Source organism: Girardinichthys multiradiatus, chromosome 20, assembly GCF_021462225.1.
Source record: "Girardinichthys multiradiatus isolate DD_20200921_A chromosome 20, DD_fGirMul_XY1, whole genome shotgun sequence".
NCBI classification, from domain to species: Eukaryota; Metazoa; Chordata; class Actinopteri; order Cyprinodontiformes; family Goodeidae; genus Girardinichthys; species Girardinichthys multiradiatus.
Genome location: NC_061812.1, coordinates 35579561 through 35603138, shown reverse-complemented (window position 1 = coordinate 35603138; position 23578 = coordinate 35579561).

Here is a 23578-nt window from a genome sequence, read left to right as displayed (position 1 = left end):
CTCAATAGCACATACAAGAGTGTTACCAATATTGATGTTACACATGTTGTGTAAGAGTGAGGACAGGTTCATTTCTAAGCCATCTGTAATGACAAACAAGACAGACCACCACCACCAATGTTTGGAGAAATGTGGAGTTTTAGTTCTCTGTCACACAAATTTCACATGCGAGACAACATTTTTTATTTTGGTCTCATTTGACCAAATCACCTTCTTCCACATGTTTACTGTGTCCGGCTTGTGGGAAACTGCAAACAGACCTTCAGATTTGTGGAGTACTGGTCCTTCTCAAAATATTAGCATATTGTGATAAAGTTCATTATTTTCCATAATGTCATGATGAAAATTTAACATTCATATATTTTAGATACATTGCACACTAACTGAAATATTTCAGGTCTTTTATTGTCTTAATACGGATGATTTTGGCATACAGCTCATGAAAACCCAAAATTCCTATCTCACAAAATTAGCATATCATTAAAAGGGTCTCTAAACGACAAGTTAACTCTAAACACCTGCAAAAGATTCCTGAGACCTTTAAAACTCCCAGCCTGGTTCATTACTCAAAACCCCAATCATGGGTAAGACTGCCGACCTGACTGCTGTCCAGAAGGCCACTATTGACACCCTCAAGCAAGAGGGTAAGACACAGAAAGACATTTCTGAATGAATACGCTGTTCCCAGAGTGCTGTATCAAGGCACCTCAGTGGGAAGTCTGTGGGAAGGAAAAAGTGTGGCAGAAAACGCTGCACAACGAGAAGAGGTGACCGAACCCTGAGGAAGATTGTGGAGAAGGGCCGATTCCAGACCTTGGGGGACCTGCGGAAGCAGTGGACTGAGTCTGGAGTAGAAACATCCAGAGCTACCGTGCACAGGCGTGTGCAGGAAATGGGCTACAGGTGCCGCATTCCCCAGACCTGGGCTACAGAGAAGCAGCACTGGACTGTTGCTCAGTGGTCCAAAGTACTTTTTTCGGATGAAAGCAAATTCTGCATGTCATTCAGAAATCAAGGTGCCAGAGTCTGGAGGAAGACTGGGGTGAAGGAAATGCCAAAATGCCAGAAGTCCAGTGTCAAGTACCCACAGTCAGTGATGGTCTGGGGTGCCGTGTCAGCTGCTGGTGTTGGTCCACTGTGTTGTATCAAGGGCAGGGTCAATGCAGCTAGCTATCAGGAGATTTTGGAGCACTTCATGCTTCCATCTGCTGAAAAGCTTTATGGAGATGAAGATTTCATTTTTCAGCACGACCTGGCACCTGCTCACAGTGCCAAAACCACTGGTAAATGGTTTACTGACCATGGTATCACTGTGCTCAATTGGCCTGCCAACTCTCCTGACCTGAACCCCATAGAGAATCTGTGGGATATTGTGAAGAGAACGTTGAGAGACTCAAGACCCAACACTCTGGATGAGCTAAAGGCCGCTATCGAAGCATCCTGGGCCTCCATAAGACCTCAGCAGTGCCACAGGCTGATTGCCTCCATGCCACGCCGCATTGAAGCAGTCATTTCTGCCAAAGGATTCCCGACCAAGTATTGAGTGCATAACTGTACAGGTGCTTCTCAAAATATTAGCATATTGTGATAAAGCTCATTATTTTCCATAATGTAATGATAAAAATTTAACATTCATATATTTTAGATTCATTGCACACTAACTGAAATATTTCAGGTCTTTTATTGTCTTAAAACGGATGATTTTGGTATACAGCTCATGAAAACCCAAAATTCCTATCTCACAAAATTAGCATATCATTAAAAGGGTCTCTAAACGAGCTATGAACCTAATCATCTGAATCAACGAGTTAACTCTAAACACCTGCAAAAGATTTCTGAGGCCTTTAAAACTCCCAGCCTGGTTCATTACTCAAAACCCCAATCATGGGTAAGACTGCCGACCTGACTGCTGTCCAGAAGGTCACTATTGACACCCTCAAGCAAGAGGGTAAGACACAGAAAGAAATTTCTGAACGAATAGGCTGTTCCCAGAGTGCTGTATCAAGGCACCTCAGTGGGAAGTCTGTGGGAAGGAAAAAGTGTGGCAGAAAACGCTGCACAACGAGAAGAGGTGACCGGACCCTGAGGAAGATTGTGGAGAAGGGCCGATTCCAGACCTTGGGGGACCTGCGGAAGCAGTGGACTGAGTCTGGAGTAGAAACATCCAGAGCCACCGTGCACAGGCGTGTGCAGGAAATGGGCTACAGGTGCCGCATTCCCCAGGTCAAGCCACTTTTGAACCAGAAACAGTGGCAGAAGCGCCTGACCTGGGCTACAGAGAAGCAGCACTGGACTGTTGCTCAGTGGTCCAAAGTACTTTTTTCAGATGAAAGCAAATTCTGCATGTCATTCGGAAATCAAGGTGCCAGAGTCTGGAGGAAGACTGGGAAGAAGGAAATGCCAAAATGCCAGAAGTCCAGTGTCAAGTACCCACAGTCAGTGATGGTCTGGGGTGCCGTGTCAGCTGCTGGTGTTGGTCCACTGTGTTTTATCAAGGGCAGGGTCAATGCAGCTAGCTATCAGGAGATTTTGAAGCACTTCATGCTTCCATCTGCTGAAAAGCTTTATGGAGATGAAGATTTCATTTTTCAGCACGACCTGGCACCTGCTCACAGTGCCAAAACCACTGGTAAATGGTTTACTGACCATGGTATCACTGTGCTCAATTGGCCTGCCAACTCTCTTGACCTGAACCCCATAGAGAATCTGTGGGATATTGTGAACAGAACGTTGAGAGACTCAAGACCCAACACTCTGGATGAGCTAAAGGCCGCTATCGAAGCATCCTGGGCCTCCATAAGACCTCAGCAGTGCCACAGGCTGATTGCCTCCATGCCACGCCGCATTGAAGCAGTCATTTCTGCCAAAGGATTCCCGACCAAGTATTGAGTGCATAACTGTACATGATTATTTGAAGGTTGACGTTTTTTGTATTAAAAACACTTTTATTTTATTGGTCGGATGAAATATGCTAATTTTGTGAGATAGGAATTTTGGGTTTTCATGAGCTGTATGCCAAAATCATCCGTTTTAAAACAATACAAAACCTGAAATATTTCAGTTAGTGTGCAATGAATCTAAAATATATGAATGTTAAATTTTCATCATTACATTATGGAAAATAATGAGCTTTATCACAATATGCTAATATTTTGAGAAGGACCTGTACATGATTATTTGAAGGTTGACGTTTTTTGTATTAAAAACACTTTTATTTTATTGGTCGGATGAAATATGCTAATTTTGTGAGATAGGAATTTTGGGTTTTCATGAGCTGTATGCCAAAATCATCCGTATTAAGACAATAAAAGACCTGAAATATTTCAGTTAGTGTGCAATGAATCTAAAATATATGAATGTTAAATTTTCATCATGACATTATGGAAAATAATGAACTTTATCACAATATGCTAATATTTTGAGAAGGACCTTTAAACAGCTAAAAGGTGCCCTGTTTGTCCCAACTGACTTGAAGATTTCTGCAGCTCCTCCAAAGTTACAATTGGTTTCATTTTTGCTTCTTTGAATAATTTCTGCAAATAGGAGGACTCTGTTTACTAAATTGACTTCTGATGACAACTGGTTACAATTGATTTGACGTTAGGATATCAGAGTAATGAAAACTAAATACTTAATAATGATCCACTTTTCAGATTTCAGAAAAAAATATGGAAAACCATGTGTCCTTTTCCTTTTACTTCACAATTATATTCTCTGAAATCACAACAAAATAAACTGAAGTCTGTGGTTGTAAAGTGATCAAATGTGTCAAATTCAAAGAGTGTAAGTACTTTTTTAAAGCACTGTATAAGTTTGAGTCGTATTGCAGAGACTCAGTTTACATTTATTAGGTGCAGGAACTCAGAACATGTAGTTGGGTTGTGGAAAATAATCACACTAATAGACTAACACTATACAGTATATCACTATAGAAAATAGTTTTTACAAAATTAATATTATATATAGAAAATTTTATATAAGTGTGCATTTACTAATGGACATATGAGTATAGTTTGATCAGGATAAAAAACATGTTTTTTTAATAATGTAAGGTGTGAGAGAATGAACTTAAAACATTTTGGTTGCTCACTTCTCACTGACATTGACACTGACATTGAGATCATAGCCTGCAGCTTGAATACCTCTTCGAGCAAAGCTAAAAGCACATTGTTAAACCAGATCGTGGCAGTGCCTGACATTCCGTTCCTTTCATTATAATTGACACAGACAGTGTAGTATATTTTAAGTGAATTCCAAACAGATTATCCTTGTGCCAAAACTCCTCATTAGTGTATCACATCATCAGCTGAAAATAGCCTAATGACAAATATACTATTTACTGCGTTTTGAGTAATGTTTGTCTCTGCAGACAAGCTGAGGAAGTGAGAATTTTACTGAAAGGCAGACTAAAACATGTTCAGATTGGACTTTCTGTGGATTATATACACAAAAATAAAATTGTAGAAAATCACTAGACGTTATCCCTTTAATCCCTGTGTATGAACCAAAATTTCCATAAATGCACCATCTGTAGCCAGCTAGATATCTTTGAACCTTAAATACCTGGCATGACTTTAAAAACCCTAGTCAGGGCCTTTTAAATCCTGACTGCATGGAGCATTCATGAGGAGCGGCTGAATGCTATGTGTGTCGGATATTTCAAACCATACAGCGGCTCAAACTAAATAAAGCAGTAGATAATTTAGGAATTACAGAAAGATCGGATGTCATAAACTAATACTAAAGTATCAAGCCTTAAACAGAAAACACATACAAAAGAGAAAACATACAAAAATGTTACTGTAGACAGACCATGCACCAAAAGTGTGGTGAGATATGCAATACTCAAGGCCTTATATATGCTATATCATCAAAAGTATTCCCTTTTTCCTCTTCACACATATGAACTTGAGTTACTTTACAGTCTTAACTCATAGGGTTTAAAATGATCTTGATCCACCCTTTACAGCTATAACAACTTCAACTCCTATGTGAAAGCTTTCCACTAGATTTAGGGGTGGACCATTCTTCTGGAAATGCATTTTTGAGTCTGTGCTCTCCTTCCAAAGACATTCTGCTGGGTTGAGGTAAGGACTCTGTGTAGACCATTCAAGTTATTCCACACTAAACCCACACTATAGACCTGGCTTTATGTCATGTTGGAACAGAAAGGGGCCATACCCAAACTGTTTGCACAAAGTTGTCAGAATGAAATGACTCAAACTGTCCTTATATGCAGAAGCATTAAGAGTTTATTTTACTTGAACTACAGGCCAAGCTCAGCACATGAAAAACTGCCCTACACCAAAAACTACATTTGACACAGTGTAGTCAGGGAACTGCGGTTTACTTGATAACTGCCAAACCTAGACTCTTCCATTGGATTGCCGGCCTTAGGAATGAATCATCACTCAAGAAAACACATATCCACTATTCTGGAGTCCAGTGATGGTGTGCTTTACCCCTACTGCATCTGATGCCCTTCTAGTCTACATGAAGTTGGATGTCTGCCGCTATATACTCTGCAGAAAGTTGGCTACTACTGTGCACTATACGCCTCAGCATTCACTAAACCGGATGTGATTTTACACGGCCCAACAATTCTTTGCTGTTGTTCCAATTTGTTTCCATCCATCCATCTATCCATCCATCTGGACCATTGGAGGAAGCTGATTACCTACAGAGAACCTTCACACGCAGGACAGGTTTCAAACCCAGAACCTTCTTGCTGCAAGGCAACACTACTAACCCCTGCCATCCGTGCAGCCCAAATTGTTTCCATCTTGCCATAATATACCTATGAGTTGACTATGAAACATTTAGTAGTAAGGACATTTCCCAACTGGGCTTATTATACAGGTAGTATACTACTGTGGTACCATGTTTGAATTCACTGAGCTCGTAAGAGTGACCCATTCTTTCATACGTGTTTGTGAAAGTAGTCTGCATGCCTAGGTGCTTAATTTTATACACCTGAGACCATTTAAGTAATTAGAACACCTGAATTCAATTAGTTGAATGGGTGAACTAATACTTTTGGCAACATAATGTATCTAAAAAACCAGGGCTGCTTTGGGTTTTTCGGATCATTATCTAATCCACCTCATCCCAATCAAAGCAGATGCTACAGGCCTGCTTTGAATGCACAGACTGGACTGTTTTTGAAACCTCAGCCACTGACCTCAACCAACTAACTGATGTGGTGACATCATACATCAGTTTCTGTGAGGACATGTGTGTGCAGACCAAGACCTTCTGCACCTTTGGGAACAATAAGCCATGGTTTACTCCACACCTCAGGAATCTGCACAGGGAAAAGGAAGAAGCTCACAGCAGTGGAGATTGGGCGCGGTACAGGCAGGCCAGGAACAAACTAACAAAAGAGATCAAAGCAGCTAAGAGAAGCTACAGTGAGAAGCTTAAGAACAGCCTTTCTACTGGTGACACTTCAGCTGTATGGACTGGTCTGAGAAACCTGATTGCCTACAAGAGCCCCTCCACCCATCCCGAACAGAGTTGTCTCCTGGCCAACCGTCTGAATGGCTTCTACTGCAGACATGACAAGAAGCCATTCACACCTCAAACCATCCCCTCTACATCCCATTCAGGAACAAATTCCTCCCATAAAGCAACCAACCCCCCACCATCAGATCCTCTGCCTGCACTAAAGATCTCCGAGGAAGAGGTAAACAGGCTCTTTCAGCGCATGAAAACAAAGAAAGCTGGAGGACCTGATGACGTCTCCCCATCATGCCTGAAAGCCTGCGCACATCAACTCGCTCCGATCTTCACAAGGATCTTCAACAAGTCACTGGAGAAATGTAAGGTCCCCTCCTGCCTCAAACGATCTACCATCATCCCGGTTCCCAAGAAACCCACCATCATAGGATTAAATGACTACAGGCCTGTAGCCCTGACGTCTGTGATCATGAAATCCTTTGAGCGGCTGGTGTTGAAGCACCTGAAAGACATCACAGGCCCCCTGCTGGACCCCCTACAGTTTGCTTGCCGAGCAAACAGGTCGGCAGATGATGCTGTTAACTTAGGTCTACACTTCATCCTGCAACACCTCGACCGTCCAGGGACGTATGCCAGGATCCTGTTTGTAGACTTTAGCTCGGCCTTCAACACTATCATACCAGACATCCTCCACCAGAAGCTCACACAGCTCAACGTCACAGCCTCCACCTGTCAGTGGATCAACAGCTTCCTGACAGACCGACAGCAGCAGGTGAGACTGGGGAGCATCTTCTCCCGATCCAGATCAATAAGTACTGGTGCCCCCCAGGGGTGTGTTCTATCCCCACTCCTCTTCTCCCTGTACACAAATGACTGCACCTCATCGGACTCGTCCGTGAAACTCCTTAAGTTTGCAGACGACACCACTGTCATTGGACTGATCCAGGAAGGTGATGAGTCTGCATACAGACAGGAGGTGGATCGGCTGATACACTAGTGCGGTCAGAACTACCTTGAACTGAACCCACTCAAGACTGTGGAGATGGTGGTGGACCTTCGGAGAACATCCCCCCCCATACACCCCCCTCACCATCCTCAACAACACTGTATCGGCCGTGGACCACTTCAGGTTCTTAGGAACCACCATCTCTGAGGACCTGAGATGGTCTTCACACATAAACACTGTTCAAAAGAAGGCCCAGCAGAGACTGTACTTCCCGAGGCAACTCAAGAAGTTCAACCTTCCACGGGAGCTGCTGGTCATCTTCTACACTGCCATCATTCAGTCTGTCCTGTCTTCATCCATCTCAGTGTGGTTTGGCTCATCCACAAAACAGGTCCAGACTGCAAAGAATAATCAGGACTGCAGAGAGAATAATCAGAGCTGACCTTCCCTCCATCCAGGACTTATACAGGTCTAGGGTCAAGAAAAGAGCTGCCAAAATCTCTGCCGACCCCACACACCCTGCACATAAACTGTTTAGAGTTTTACCTTCAGGCCGTCGCTACAGAGCACTGTTTACTAAAACCAGCCACCACAGAGACAGTTTCTTCCCCCAGGCTGTTTCTCTGATGAACATTTAATAGAGTACAGAACAACAGCATACAGATGTTGCAAATGCACCTTTTTTATTAGATATGTGTATATTGTACATTGTAAATTGTAAATTTGTATATTCTGTAATGCAGAATATTGCATTGTACATTGTATATTGTACAATGTCAATTTTAAATTGTAAATTTGTATATTCTGTAATGCAAAAACAGAACAAAAGAGCAAAGTTTACCGGAGGCAAATTCCTTGTTTGTATGTACGAACTTGGCAATAAAGCTGATTCTGATTCTGATTCTATTTTCAGTATCAGTTAGGATTCTGAAAATAAGCTACAAGAAGATATATGAAGGTACTTTCTCCAGTTATGAATGTTAATTCAGACTACTACAACAGAGAGCCAAATGTAGAAGGGTACAACACATTTCCTTCATTTTCTGTATCTGCAGTTTTGGTCTTTTTGAGTAGTCTGCTGCAGTACGTCAGTTCATATCCCCTTGAAAGTGTTTTGTCCAATTGACGGAATGGCCAATTGACTCAGAGTGAACTTTGGTAGATAAAATGAAGGTCTTTTATTCTTTGGAGCTTTCAACTTCTATCTGTCATGGAATGTGCTGGAATTGAAAATGGTGGAAGCTATTTCGAAATCCCAGAGGTAAGGTACGGTTTTACATTCTCTAGAGAATATACAAACAGACAGATGTTAACAGCTAGTAATGCTAACCATGCTGATCACTAAAATAAGAATATAATGACAGTTTAGATCATCAATACCAAATAATTGTCTTTTTTTAAATTGCCAACATTGCCAAAAATCTCACACAGTGGGACATATTTGCTCCTAATACAGATAAATAACTTCCTGCCATGGCAAAAAAGCTAGAATATAATATGTTAAATGATGTTAATCATTGTACTCGTACTCATACTCGTCGTCTTCTGCTTTATCCGGGACTGGGTCGCGGGGGCAGCAGATTCAGCAGAGACGCCCAGACGTCCCTCTCCCCAGACACCTCCTCCAGCTCCTCCGGGGGGAGCAGGCCAGCCGAGAGACATAGTCCCTCCAGCGTGTCCTGGGCCGTCCCCTGGGCCTCCTCCCGGTGGGACGTGCCTGGAACACCTCCCGAGAAAGGCGTCCAGGAGGCATCTGGTATAGATGCCCGAGCCACCTCAACTGACTCCTCTCGATGTGGAGGAGCAGCGGCTCTACTCCGAGCCCCTCCCGGATGGCCGAGCTCCTCACCCCATCTCTAAGGCAGTGCCCGGCCACCCAATGGAGGAAGCTCATTTCCGCCGCTTGTATCCGGGATCTCGTTCTTTCGGTCATGACCCAAAGTTCATGGCCATAGGTTAGGGTAGGAACGTAGACCGACCGGTAAATCAAGAGCTTCGCTTTTCGGCTCAGCTCTCTCTTCACCACAACGGACCGGCACAGCGCCCCCATTACTGTGGCAGCCGCACCGATCCATCTGTCGATCTCCTGCTCCATTCTTCCCTCACTCGTGAACAAGACCCCGAGATACTTCAACTCCTCCACTTAAGGCAGGAACTCCCCTTCAACCTGAAGAGGACAAGCCACCCTTTTCCGGTCGAGAACCATGGCCTCGGACTTGGAGGAGCTGATTTTCATCCCTGCCGCTTCACACTTGGCTGCGAACCGGCCCAGTGTGTGCTGTAGGTCTTGGCTAGAGGGGGCAAGCAGGACCACGTCATCTGCAAAAAGAAGAGACGAAATCCTCTGGTCCCCAAACCAGACCCCCTCCGGCCCTTGGCTGCGCCTAGAAATCCTGTCCATAAAAGTTATGAACAGGACCGGTGACAAAGGGCAGCCCTGCCGGAGTCCAACATGCACCGGGAACAGGTCCGACTTAGTGCCGGCAATGCGAACCAAACTCCTGCTCCGCTTGTACAGAGATTGGATGGCCCCTAGTAAAGGGCCCCCGATTCCATACTCCCGGAGCACCCCCCACAGGGCATCACGAGGGACACAGTCAAATACTTTCTCCAAGTCCACAAAACACATGTGGACCGGTTGGGCAAACTCCCATGAACCCTCGAGTACCCTGTAGAGGGTATAGAGCTGGTCCAGTGTTCCACGGCCAGGACGAAAACCACACTGCTCCTCCTGAAGCCGGGGTTTGACTATCGGCCGGACTCTCCTCTCCAATACCCTGGCGTAGGCCTTACCAGGGAGGCTGAGGAGTGTGATCTCCCTGTAGTTGGAACACACCCTCCGGTCACCCTTCTTATGTAGGGGGACCACCACCCCAGTCTGCCAATCCAAAGGCATTGTCCCTGTCCGCCACGCAATGTTGAAGAGGCATGTCAACCATGACAGTCCCACAACATCCAAAGACTTGAGGTACTCGGGGCAGATCTCATCCAACCCGAAAGCCCTGCCACCGCGGAGCTTTTTAACCACCTCGGTGACTTCAGCCTGGGTGATGAAAGAGTCCAACCCCGAGTCCCCAGCCTCTGTTTCCACCAGGGAATGCGTGATGTGATGGCAGGATTGAGGAGATCCTCGAAGTATTCCTTCTACCGGCCGATAATGTCCCCAGTTGAGGTCAGCAGCTCCCCACCCCCACTGTAAACAGTGTTGGTGAAGCACTGCTTCCCCCTCCTGAGGCGCCGGACGGTTTGCCAGAATCGCTTCGGGGCCAACCGGTAGTCCTTCTCCATGGCCTCACCGAACTCCTCCCAGGTCCGAGTTTTTGCCTCTGCCACCGCCCGGGCCGCGGCACGCTTGGCCCCACGGTACCCGTCAGCTGCCTCAGGAGTCCCACAAGCCAACCACAGCCGATAGGACTCCTTCTTCAGCTTGACAGCATCCCTTACTGCCGGTGTCCACCACCGGGTTGTGGTGGTGGTGTTAATCATAGTTCTGAGGTGTAAAATGAATTTAGTCTAAATCTGTACTGGCAGGTTGAAGTTTACAATACTAAAGATGAGACATCTGTGACTGGTGCATCCATGCTTTTCAGTAATGTTAAGACTGAGTAATGTATAATTCCATCGAAAACACTATAGAAAATGTAATCAGCAAAATGATGTAAGATATCACTTGATAACATAAGAAAAGTTTTCAAATGTTAGTTGTCAAATTTACTGTTGCTTTACTGACAAAAAGAAAAACAAACTTAATCTGTGTCATAAATGCTCTAGTGAGTGAACGAACACAAAAATATTTCATTTGCAGGAAAATAGTCTTTAAGCTCTTTGCAATTCTTTAAGCCTGTTTGGCTCCAGGAAGCACTGGTGAAGCCAAACATTTTGAGATGAAAACTCTGTGGGGGTTTTTTACACACTGAAAATTCTTCAGGTTTTACCTCTGCACAGTCAGAACTATGAAAGCGACACTTTCAATAGATATACCCACACATATAATAATTGTTTGCTAGATTTCTTTCAAACCTTTCTTTTAAAAGAAATGTTGATTTACTTCATAACACAAACTAAAATATAATCAAAATGTATCTAGAAATATTAAGACTGTATATGTGTTGAAAAATATATAGTGCCTTGCAAAAGTATTCATACCCTTTGAATTTTTTACATTATGTCACAGTACAACCACAAACACTACAGTATTATATTCGTCTTCTGTGGGATAAGCATAATTGTTAAGTTAAAGAAAAAGGTTTGACAGGTAAAAAGTACAATGGAGTACTAAACATGTGATCTCTTGACTCAAATACTCCTAAATAAAATCCAGGGCAAACAATTTCCATCGGAAGACGTCTAATTTGTAAATAAAGTCCACTTAAGGGCAATTTAAATTTAGTATAAGTACAATTGTTTTGTAGAAAACATTGGAGATTTGTTAGAAAACATTAATTAACAAAATAAAGCCATATACTGCCCCTCTGTTATCCACAAGTCACGCAAGAGTTGATGCAAACAGGTGGAAGGAAGCCAACACAACCCTGAACAAATAATCCTCACTGTGAAACTTTGTGGTGACAGCACCATGCTACATGTGGGAATGCTGTTCTTCAGCGGGCAGGGAATTTAGTCAGGGTTGCTGGAAAGATGGATGGAGTTAAATAAAGGCTGTAAGAAACTTGAGAATGGGGCGCAGATTCAGCTTCCAGCAGAACAACACCCCTAAACATAACGCCAGAGCCACAATAGGCTGGTTTAGATCAAAGCATGTTCGTGTGTTAGAGTCTTCAAAGTACAGACCTAAATCCAAGTGAAAATCTGTGCTGACACTTGAAAACATATGTCCACACACACTCCCCATCTAATGTGACAGAGCTTGAGCTGTTTTGTGAAGCAGAAAGGGTAAACATTTAAGACTTTAGATGTGCAAAGCTGGTACAGACATACCTCTAGAAAGTGGCAACACAAAGTATTGAATGAGGGGGGCTGAATACAATTACATGCCATATGTTTAAGACGTTTATTTGTGAAAACGTCTTTGCAAACCATTCATCGTTTCTCCTCCACTTCTTAATTCCAAACTGCTTTTTTGGTCTATCACATAAAATCCCAATAAAATACACTAAAGTTTCAGGTTGCTACATAAGACATTGTAGCTGTTGCATGATAAATTGTTAATACATTTTTGCGTTAATACATTTGCAAGGTACTGTATAGAAGTGCATGTGGTGGCACATTGAGATACATACAGTATGCAGATATATATTTATTAAAATACACACACATATTTTACATAGATCCTAACTGTACACTTGGATTTTAACAGCAGCTCGATAAGTGTGATACATTTTGCTGTAAAGTATAAATGCAAATTTACCATCATCATCTACTGAAAAGCATGCTGGCAAGAAAACATCATTATTTTCTTTCAGCAGACGGAGGGAAACTTTTTTTAATAGAATATACATTAAACTGCAGACAGACCTTTCATTTCTACACCCGCCAGACGTTGTCATGTTCTGATCCATCTGTTTCTGTGTAGTATTATGCATGTGCACCCATCAGTGTGAGCATCACCCCTGGGCATGAGCATGTCATACCTGCTGAGTCTCCCCCGAAACACTTGCTGCCTCTCGTCTTAACACACGCAAGACATATGCTGAGCATCTGCATTTTTTTAATATAAAAACTACGTTCCTCATGAAATGTCATATATTATAAGGTTTTCACAGGATAGGCTTAGCACAGGTAGGGTTTAACTTTAATACCACACAAGAGTGTTAATTTGACACACCAACAATAGCATCTGAGGTGCTGCAAATGATGCATGAGACCCTTAGAGTGATTAGCACACACTGAAACATTTTACCCTGAGAAACCTTCTCTTCGAATAAGTTCCTGATTGACTGCTGTGTACTGTTTTTTTAGTGGTTTGGAGAAAATATGGGATGGAATACTCACCACAAAATAGGGTTAATGATGATTTGGAAAGCTTCAGGGTTAAGTTATTTAAAGAGAAAAGATAGTCAAGGCAAGGTCTCAAAGGCCAAATCAGGCCAATCACCATACTTAAAAGACAATAAACCTAAGAATTTAGCTAGTTTGAAGTACAGCAGCATAAATAAATCACAGTTGGCCTTTCTATTGAGGAGGAAGACACCGTCACCAGCACGACCACCGGGCCACAGCTGCAAAAGAAACAACAATTAATAAATATCATGAACACCCCAGTATAATAAAAAAAACGAAGTAATTAACAAATAAAGCAAAATAAACTCAGTAACTTCCCCCAAACTAAGTTAAAAGAGGATTGGGACCAAATGTGGCCCAATAGCCACGCCACAGCGTAATGTGAGCTGGGCGCTCCGATGCCACACCCCAAACAATTCAAGCCACCGGGATCCAGACGTAGGAAACAGCCGAGCGTGCTGAAATTCGTCGGCGCAACAGTTCACAGCAGTCCGGAGACAAAACAGCAGTGATCCAGTTATCAGGAGAGACCTGCCGATCCACACAGCTGCGCACACGCACGCACAGGAGGAAGAAGAGAAGGAGAAGCAGCATTGTGGCATTCACCACAAGGAGATCAATGACGCATATACCACACTTTGCGATCTGTCACCCGTCTGCAGCCAAGTCCAACAGGACGCGAGCCACTCAGTGGAAACGCACAGGAGTCATGCGTCTCAGAGGTGTGGGCGGCTTCTTTTATACCACATCCACTTGAGTCAACCGGAAGTTCTTACCAGAACTTAGTTGTACAGAAATAAACATGTCTATACCACACTACTATACTACAGTGCCTTTCGAGACTCATCTTCTAAAAAGGAAAACAATAAAATATGTTGATGGGGATGTGGCATTTGTTACCACATTGTCACTGTCTGGAGCAGTCCCAATATTTGTGCTGTTTATTGACAAAAACAAGAATATGTCAGAGTGCTTAGTTAACAGTGAAGAATTTGAGAACAAAGATCATCTATGCAGGAAACGTGACTGGTTTGATTCCTTCTCACTCACCAAAAACACGTTTTTCTCCAAGATTATGAAACAACTGGAAATTTGGTTTTAAAAGCCTTATATTGCAACTCTGCACCTCTTTCCAGTGTTTTGTGTAGTTTTGACCTTGCAATCCAATTTTGACAGCTGTCAAATAGTTAGGGTTCTGGTTTTGAAAATACAAAAACTGGGACAGGAACTATCTGAACACACATCGAAGTTCATCATGGAAGGGGCAGAGGATACTACAGCCCAAGAGGTCACCACAGCTGCAAAATGGCTTCCTGTGGTCAAAATAGCGAAGACAAGACATACAGATGCAGTAAATCAGAATACAATAAGGATTTACATGGAGACAGACCTGAAATGCTTAAGAGAACATAAAAAATGTCATGACACATGACGATGTGCTGCAGAACATGTATAAGCCACAATTACGGAAAGATGAGCTGACTAGGCAGATTGGTATGTTCTGAGTCATTTGCTGACATTTTGGTGTGTATGTGAAATTACCATTTTTTTAGGTGTTGGACAGAAAATCTTGTTTTACATTAAGCTTTAAGAAGTGATTGTAAACAACCTACTGGATTACGCAGCCATAGCATGGTGTAGCTTAGAGCAACTTCAACACTGCTTTTTTCTTCAATTGTCAATTCAGCCCTTCAACCCCTCCTACTTAACGTTTGTTCCGAGGATACTAGGCATCAACTGCATATATGCTGGCAGCATGAATGTCTGCGTAACTTGGATTTGTGGTGCATCTCTGAGATAAAGCCAGGAGTGCTGCTTTGGCATCAGGAGATATGAAATATATATTGTTTGGTTTGTGTGTACTCACACGGAAGGGATAAGCGTTTTCACCAACATATCTAGTTTTTGAAACATTTCACATTTCAAATATGTTTTCATTTTATTTCTTCCCCTCCATTTACCGCTGTGTCATTGTGTGACAATAAGTCTTTCTATAGTATTGAAATGAAATGCAGATGTGCAATAGTGTGACAGTGGTATTAAGAGAGTATAATACACAGCTCCTTCCAGATAGATAACAGGAAATGTTAGCCCACTGTCTAAATATGCTAAATGCTACACATAAAATGCTACAAGCAAACACTCAAACAAATTAACCTACTCTTTTAATGAAAGACATACTCATGCAGTAATTTAATCACAACATCAGATGCATGGACAGATACATGCAATATGCATACAGTTCACTACTTTGTCTGTTTACTATTCCCAGATTTGCACACATTGTCACGTTCATCTGAAAATTCACACATGCTAAAAAGCAAACATGTGTTGCATTGTTTCGAGAACAAACATCAGATCCATACAGATCCAGCAAGTGCTAATTGGTTGTACTATGAGAAAAAGCCAGGGGAGGGAGGATATTTAATTACTCACCATGTCTCCATGGTTACGTGGAGCGGGAGACCAGGAGTTGAACCAAAAGGCTGAGATGGAGATGAAGGAAAACAAGCAAAGGAAGCATTCTCATCTGTTTCTTTCTGCTGAATTGATATTTGCACTTGGGTGTACAATCATGTTTCACACACGATCACACATGCTGAGACACACACAAAAGTTATCCGCTGGGATCAGATTGAGCACAGAATTGTGTTGTTCGGGCTGTGATAGTAGCTGGCCTTAGATACATATGAGCTCCTGCTGCCTTTTTCCTAACATGCTTTGGCAGAAAGGACTGTAGCTCCGCTGGTCTATTTTTTCCTGGCAGGGTGTTGGGGAAAACAACTAGTATGCTTGTTGACTGCTTAATCATAGAAAATAATTTTGGTACCAACGCACTGTGATGGGATCTGAGGCATGAAAGCCTTGCCCTATTTTTTCTAAGCACTAATCCAGTCAGTTAGTTCATCTGCAGATACTAATCCTTTTTTTTTAACCACAGCCAAATGTGTAAAATGTATTGCAGCAAATGCGCTTGCATTACTTTTTTTGTCTGTGTTCTTTAGGCATTCAGCAAGTGGAGGGATTGTCTCATTTCTCCATTCTTTTTTTCTCTGCAACTTGATCGCATCAAGAGAAAAATGAGCAGCATGCAGAGTTGCTGTGATCTCTATCTTACATGTGATGATTTTTCAAATTCTGCTTAGCTATAAAATTGAATCTATCAAATCTCTAGTGCACCACATGCCCCCTACATTACTTTTTCCAAACCTCCCTTTTTCCCTTGAGCTTTATCGTTTTCTCAATCTTAGTCCCGCCGCACAGCCTTAAGGTCGGGCAGCATTATTATCGATGGGGGAGATTTAGATAAAGAAAAAAAAATGACTTTAGCTTGAGCTAAAATGACCTTAGATATTACTACCTTACTTTCCAATTTTACAAATTCAAAACAAACGAAGAGTATTGATGCACAAACAGCACATTGCACAGATGTACTATCTGAAACATAAGATAGAGATGCCCTGTTGTGACATTTCTATCTTACATCTACCCAGACTCCATGAAGTCTAATCCCTGCTTTAGGTTGAAAGCTTTATTCAAGGCTAAAACTGCCTTTCACTCATAGCATGGCGGAGCAAAACTTACCAGGGTTAGCTCTAATTACAAGGTCCACAACTCCATATTTCTTCCCGAACACTTTCAGAAGATGCTGCATTGAAGTTATTGAAAGGTGCGAGTTTGAATGGTGTGAAGTGATTTATCTGTTCTTAGCATTGAAATCATTTTAGAGCAATAGAAAGCTAAAGCTTAAGATATAACATTTCATGGTAATCGTACATGCCAAACTGGCACCTGTGATTAATTTTTTTCAGGCTTTTAAAATTATATTATTTTCCTGTGAATGATGAGAAATTCATTAACTGAATCATTCACTTCAATGTATTTACTTTGGAGAAGAAATGCATTAATGAGTTAATAAATGCCTCTTTGTCACACACATTACAAATACAGTGCCTCGGAAAAGGTTTCATATCATATACTCAGGCCCCACTCCTCTGATGCCTCTAAAAAGAGCTCTGGTCAGATAAGGCCAAAATTCAACTTTTTTGCCCATGTGCAATATTCTGTGTGTGGCATACAGGGGTTGGACAATGAAACTGAAACACCTGGTTTTAGACCACAATAATTTAGTAGTATGGTATAGGGCCTCCTTTTGCGGCCAATACAGCGTCGATTCGTCTTGGAAATGACATACACAAGTCCTGCACAGTGGTCAGAGGGATTTTAAGCCATTCTTCTTGCAGGATAGTGGCCAGGTCACTACGTAATACTGGTGGAGGAAAACGTTTCCTGACTCGCTCCTCCAAAACACCCCAAAGTGGCTCAATATTTAGATCTGGTGACTGTGCAGGCCATGGGAGATGTTCAACTTCACTTTCATGTTCATCAAACCAATCTTTCACCAGTCTTGCTGTGTGTATTGGTGCATTGCCATCCTGATACACGGTACCGCCTTCAGGAGACAATGTTTGAACCATTGGATGCACATGGTCCTCAAGAATGGTTCGGTAGTCCTTGGCAGTGATGCTCCCATCTAGCACAAGTATTGGGCCAAGGGAATGCCATGATATGGCAGCCCAAACCATCACTGATCCACCCCCATGCTTCACTCTGGGCATGCAACAGTCTGGGTGGTACGCTTCTTTGGAGCTTCTCCACACCGTAACTCTCCCGGATGTGGGGAAAACAGTAAAGGTGGACTCATCAGAGAACAATACATATTTCACATTGTCCACAGCCCAAGATTTGCGCTCCTTGCACCATTGAAACCAACGTTTGGCATTGGCATGAGTGACCAAAGGTTTGGCTATAGCAGCCCGGCCGTGTATATTGACCCTGTGGAGCTCCCGACGGACAGTTCTGGTGGAAACAGGACAGTTGAGGTGCACATTTAATTCTGCAGTGATTTGGGCAGCCGTGGTTTTATGTTTTTTGGATACAATCCGGGTTAGCACCCAAACATCCCTTTCAGACAGCTTCCTCTTGCGTCCACAGTTAATTCTGTTGGATTTGGTTCGTTCTTCTTGGTGGTATGCTGACATTACCCTGGATACCGTGGCTCTTGATACTTCACAAAGACTTGCAGTCTTGGTCACAGATGCGCCAGCAAGACGTGCATCAACAATTTTTCCTCTTTTGAACTCTGGTATGTCACCTATAATGTTGTGTGCATTTCAATATTTTGAGCAAAATTGTGCTCTTACCCTGCTAATTGAACCTTCATACTCTGCTCTTACTGGTGCAATGTGCAATCAATGAAGACTGGCTACCAGGCTGGTCCAATTTAGCTATGAAACCTCCCACACTAAAATGACAGGTGTTTCAGTTTCATTGTCCAACCCCTGTAATACTTACATTAACACCACCCTGAACACACCCCATGGGGAGACATGGTGGGGATGCTTTTCTTCACCAGGGACAAGGAAGCTGGGTAAAATGTATGTGATGTATTGCAGTATTGCTGGGCAATAAAAACCCCATTGCAGGCTGCAATAGCTTTTAAACTGGGACTTTAAACTGGGTCGAAGGTTAACCTGTTAGCAGCCAAAGCTAAAATAGTTTATTAATGAGCTGGAATGGCCACGTCAAAGTCCAGATTTAAATGAAATTAGAAATCGGACATGAAAAATTATGTTCACAAAAGTTAGTATCTAATCTGAGCTTGAGCTATTTTGCAAAGCATGTTTTCATGACTACATCCTGTTGTGCAAGTATTACATGGATGCTACTGCTGTGGAGTCAATATGGCCACCTCAAAAACTTGGAAGATAAAATCACCACGGTACTGACAGGTTAATGACATGCTCAGTTGCATTTACAACATGGCACTGCGTGTCTTTGTGATGCTTTATAACAAACAGAGCAGTTGTTTGATCTTCCTCTATATAGAGTCTATTTTTTAAATAACCATGTCTATATTAAATTTATAACTAACTAATCTGAAAATATGGCATACAGTGCTATAAAAGTTTTTGCTCATTTTCATATTTCTTCAGTCACTCTTTTACCACACTTACCCATAGTAAATACAAATTGCAGGTCTTAAACGATAATTTCTTCATAACTGGGGTAAACCTATTCAAACCAACCGGACCTTGCGTGAAAAAGGACTGGCCTCCTTTCTTAAATTCTAAATTAACAGTGATTAACCACTTTTTTGAAGGACAGCTGAGTTCGGGCCACACCCAAGCCTGATTACTGCCAGAAATGTTATAACTACATGAAGTAGGCTAGAAGATACAGCACTGTATGTAACAAATACTTGATGTCTTCAGCTGCTTTTCTTGCAACCATTCTGACGTCTTTAAGTGACAGGTTATCTGGGCTACAACCCTATTTTATTCAAAAATCTGGATTTCCTAACACTGATGTCACACATATTCAAAAGCAAGAAAGCTTTTTTTTTGTACTCCATTACCAGTTGTAACTGACAGGTGCCGTGTTTAGTCATAACAACATGCCACTTTCCTCCACCTCTCTCCTCCTCTACCTCCAGCCTCCATCTCATGCATTTTTCATTTGGGTTAATAGGCAATATATAGAACTCTACTAAGCTTTGGAGAGAATTTTCATGACATGTTTCATTTAGAAAACCTAATGGTAATGGTAAAAATGAATCCCATGAAGGCATCAAATAAATCTGATTAGATGGGAGATATGCTTGTGTTCCTTTAGGGTGAGGATTAGCAGGCTGCTATAGTGCAATCCATACTTGTCATAAACAACACTATGACATGTGTTGCTGAGGATGCTGAGATGTGCATTAGCACAGAAGAGATTATCATCATGAAGGATGGCAAGATGTTTTTCTCGACAAGTTTGTGATTTAGTCACTTGTATATTCAAAATCTTCCACTTGACAAATCACCTCTGTTTCATAAACAAGAGATGTGTTGAGAGGTTCTGCAGAAAAAGTTTAGAATGAGGCTTTCCACTTCATTGCCTCTTTAGAGACTTAAACTTGCACTCTTTGGATTCTGTCCAAAGTGATGTTTTTCTATGGTCCTACTGACGTGACTAGACTGCATAAAGATGAACTCCCCTGTTAGGTTTTGAGAGGTTGATCAAATAAAGCTCAACAAATTAGCTTTTTTTACCAACAGAAAAAAGAAGTGCTCTCAAATTGTTACAAGCAAGCTGGATTTTCTCAATATGCAGCAGAAAAATCATTTATTTTGCTAAACTCAGGTTGTAGCATAACAAGGACAAATGTAAAGAGCATGCATCTGAACAGATTGACTGTTGTGAAGAAATACTTTTTGTTAAGCTGCTTTTTCAGTGTAACATATATTGCCACATATGCTGGAATATCTAAAAACACTTTTTATATGGATGCAGATGTTGGAGTCATCTATTTTGGTCGCACAGTTTGACATGTGCAGCTCAACAGACATCGCAGTTCTGACATCATCAGGAATATAAATCAGCCAAAAAAAAAAGTTTTGTTGCCATTTTCCGCGTGTCTCACGGGACGACGCAACGGAGGCGCATATCTGGAAAGACAAAAGCTCGCAGGCGAACTTTTGCTCCACAAGGCCATTTCCGGAAGAGCTTGAAAGCTGGAAATCTGTCTGATACAAGAAGGTCAGAAGATTCATATACTGATCGAAGACCACGCCGACACCCGGCGCAGGTGAAAACCCACAGAGGTTTTATTTCCAAGGAGATGAGTTTCCCCCTTGTTGATTCAGTCGACTAACGGTTCTTCATATTTTCCCCTCCTGGATACATGAGAAGTTTACCGTTTTTCCTTGAGGTGATCACGGGCGCGTGATCCCCCCTCATTTTTCTTCAGACCTGACCCGTCGTCAACCAGAGAAGAGAAGAAATCAACATCAAAGTAATTTCATTCTTTTCATATTAAACCGGATAGGTGCATTTAAAGGTCTGGCCAGAATGTTTGAATTGTGTGTGTTCATGTTTTGTCCGGCTGATCCCAAATCAGCCAGGAGTTAGAAGTTGGACTCTTAAACGTTTTTCATTCAAAGCAACTGCAGTCTGGGCCTCGCCAGACCACTCCTTTGTTCCAGTTTTATTTCTGGAGTTTTTTCACTAAGTTCCCGCCTCAGAGTTTTATGACTCTTTGTTCGAGATTTGGGGCAATCAGATGCTAGAGGCTAAAGGGGCGTGGCCCCACCGTTTTAACAGCTGATCGCTGCAATGGAGACATCAGCACACCAGGTGGGCTTTTCTTTCCATTTAACCCAAATTGCACATTTTGTCCATAAAACTGCTGGTTTGATCTTCATAGACACTAAATGCACATATATTTTTCTTTTATTATTATTGTTAGGTAGTCATTTTTATCCCCTTTGTGTAGAATAGTGCTTGTTAGTTAGGTGAAGGTTTTTGGACCAGAATAATGGTATATCAGGATTATTCGGCTTCAATAAATCTTCATATATATAATTAAGAGAAGCATTTGTGTTTATTTTGTGCAAGAGTGATTTATCTGTCAAAACAAGGTCGAAGTTCCCCCCACCTTTGGTGAAGCGGTTGAATAAACAGTGACATTTACTGGTTTTGGTAATAATTTATCAATTATTAATGATGAATAGCTAATTGTAATTATTAAAGAGCTTTGAGCCCATAATCACAACACCAGAGGACATTTCTGATTTCTATTCGTAAGTAATGATTTTTGGTTAAGAAATTAATTTCTTTCAAATTATGATTTTAAAATATAATTCTTGATAAATATTAATTAATCAATAATCATAATTCTTACACAGATATGAAGAAATGAAGCACATTTAGTAAAACATTAAGTCCTGTCATCAACTTGGAAAATCTACATTGGTTTATTTATACCCTTAAACTAATACTTCCACTTTCAACAGCCTGTAGTTTTAACAGGGCCGTGTACAGTATTGACCACCACTGTATAGCATTTATGATTAACTAACCTTAGGACTATTTTCATGTATATTAGAATGAAGCTGCATAATGACAAAGAAAGTTATGCAATGCCATGATATAACTATTCTTGTTTTTTTTTATTGTCTTTGAACTTAATAACTTTCTTGGGCTGCAGCTTCAGCGAACACAATTCTTGAATGTGAAGTCCAAGCAGTCACATAATTATTATTATTAATTGGAAAACAAGGTAAATTCCACTGCTGTGGCAACCACCTCAAGCTTTCAGAATGCAGAGGTGAGTGGAACTTCATCATTGCAGACAGACCACCTGCATAGCATGGCTAAAGATCAAGTAACATAATTATCAGCGCAATGCTACATTTGTGTGGCATTTCACATCATTTTACAATGTTCAGAAAATTACTGCACGCAAAAACGTTGTTGAAGGATCTGCTTGAGATCAAATTACATTATTGCCATTTATTTAACGTTGATTGCCTTCACACCCTAAGGATACGCAAGGCAGATATAAAGTGTGAAATATGCATTATGCAGAACAGCTGTCTCAGTGACAGTGATTTTGTCAAGAAACATTAATCAAAACTAGTGTCTTTAATTATCAAATGCATATTAGTGAGTTTCATTGTAGTTTTTTATTACTAGTGCCAACCCAGCTAGATGAAGCAAGAACTCTTTGTTGTGGATGAATAACTTAGCCATATCACCCTTAGGACTGTTTGACCAAATTTCTACAGCCTTTCCAAGTCCAACAGGCTCTGCATAGCATCCAGTAATACACTGTTCTTTTCTCTATAGATTTCAAAGATATTTTAAGCATAATGATTGAATTGGCACAACTCACAATTATTACAAATCTGGAAAATCACTGATAATGAGGCAGCCTATATGGAAAGGTTGAGGACAGTCACTGTTTGATGCAATGGTAAATTATAAAAAATTAAATGCAAATCAAGGAATGAAAGAATCATAGGCCTCTGGAAAAACAAGAAAATGCACCTATACTGAGCAATGCACTTGCTAGGAGGAGAGATTAAGAGAGTCTCCAGTTTCAAATTCCTAGGAGTCTATATAGATGAGAAACTCATCTGAAGCATTAATACCTTATGCAAGAAGGCCCAAAAAGCACCAGACTCCCACAAAGTCTGCTCATTAATTTCCACTGTTGTACCACAGAGAGGATCTTAACTTATGGATCCACAGGATGGTACTCCTGTTGCAGTGCAGCAGAAAGGAGGGAGCTTAAAGCAGGTGGTTAAAAACAGCTCAGTGGATTGTCAGGTTTCTGCTATCACACTTGAGTGACATCAACCTGAGACATCCCCATCAGCGGGC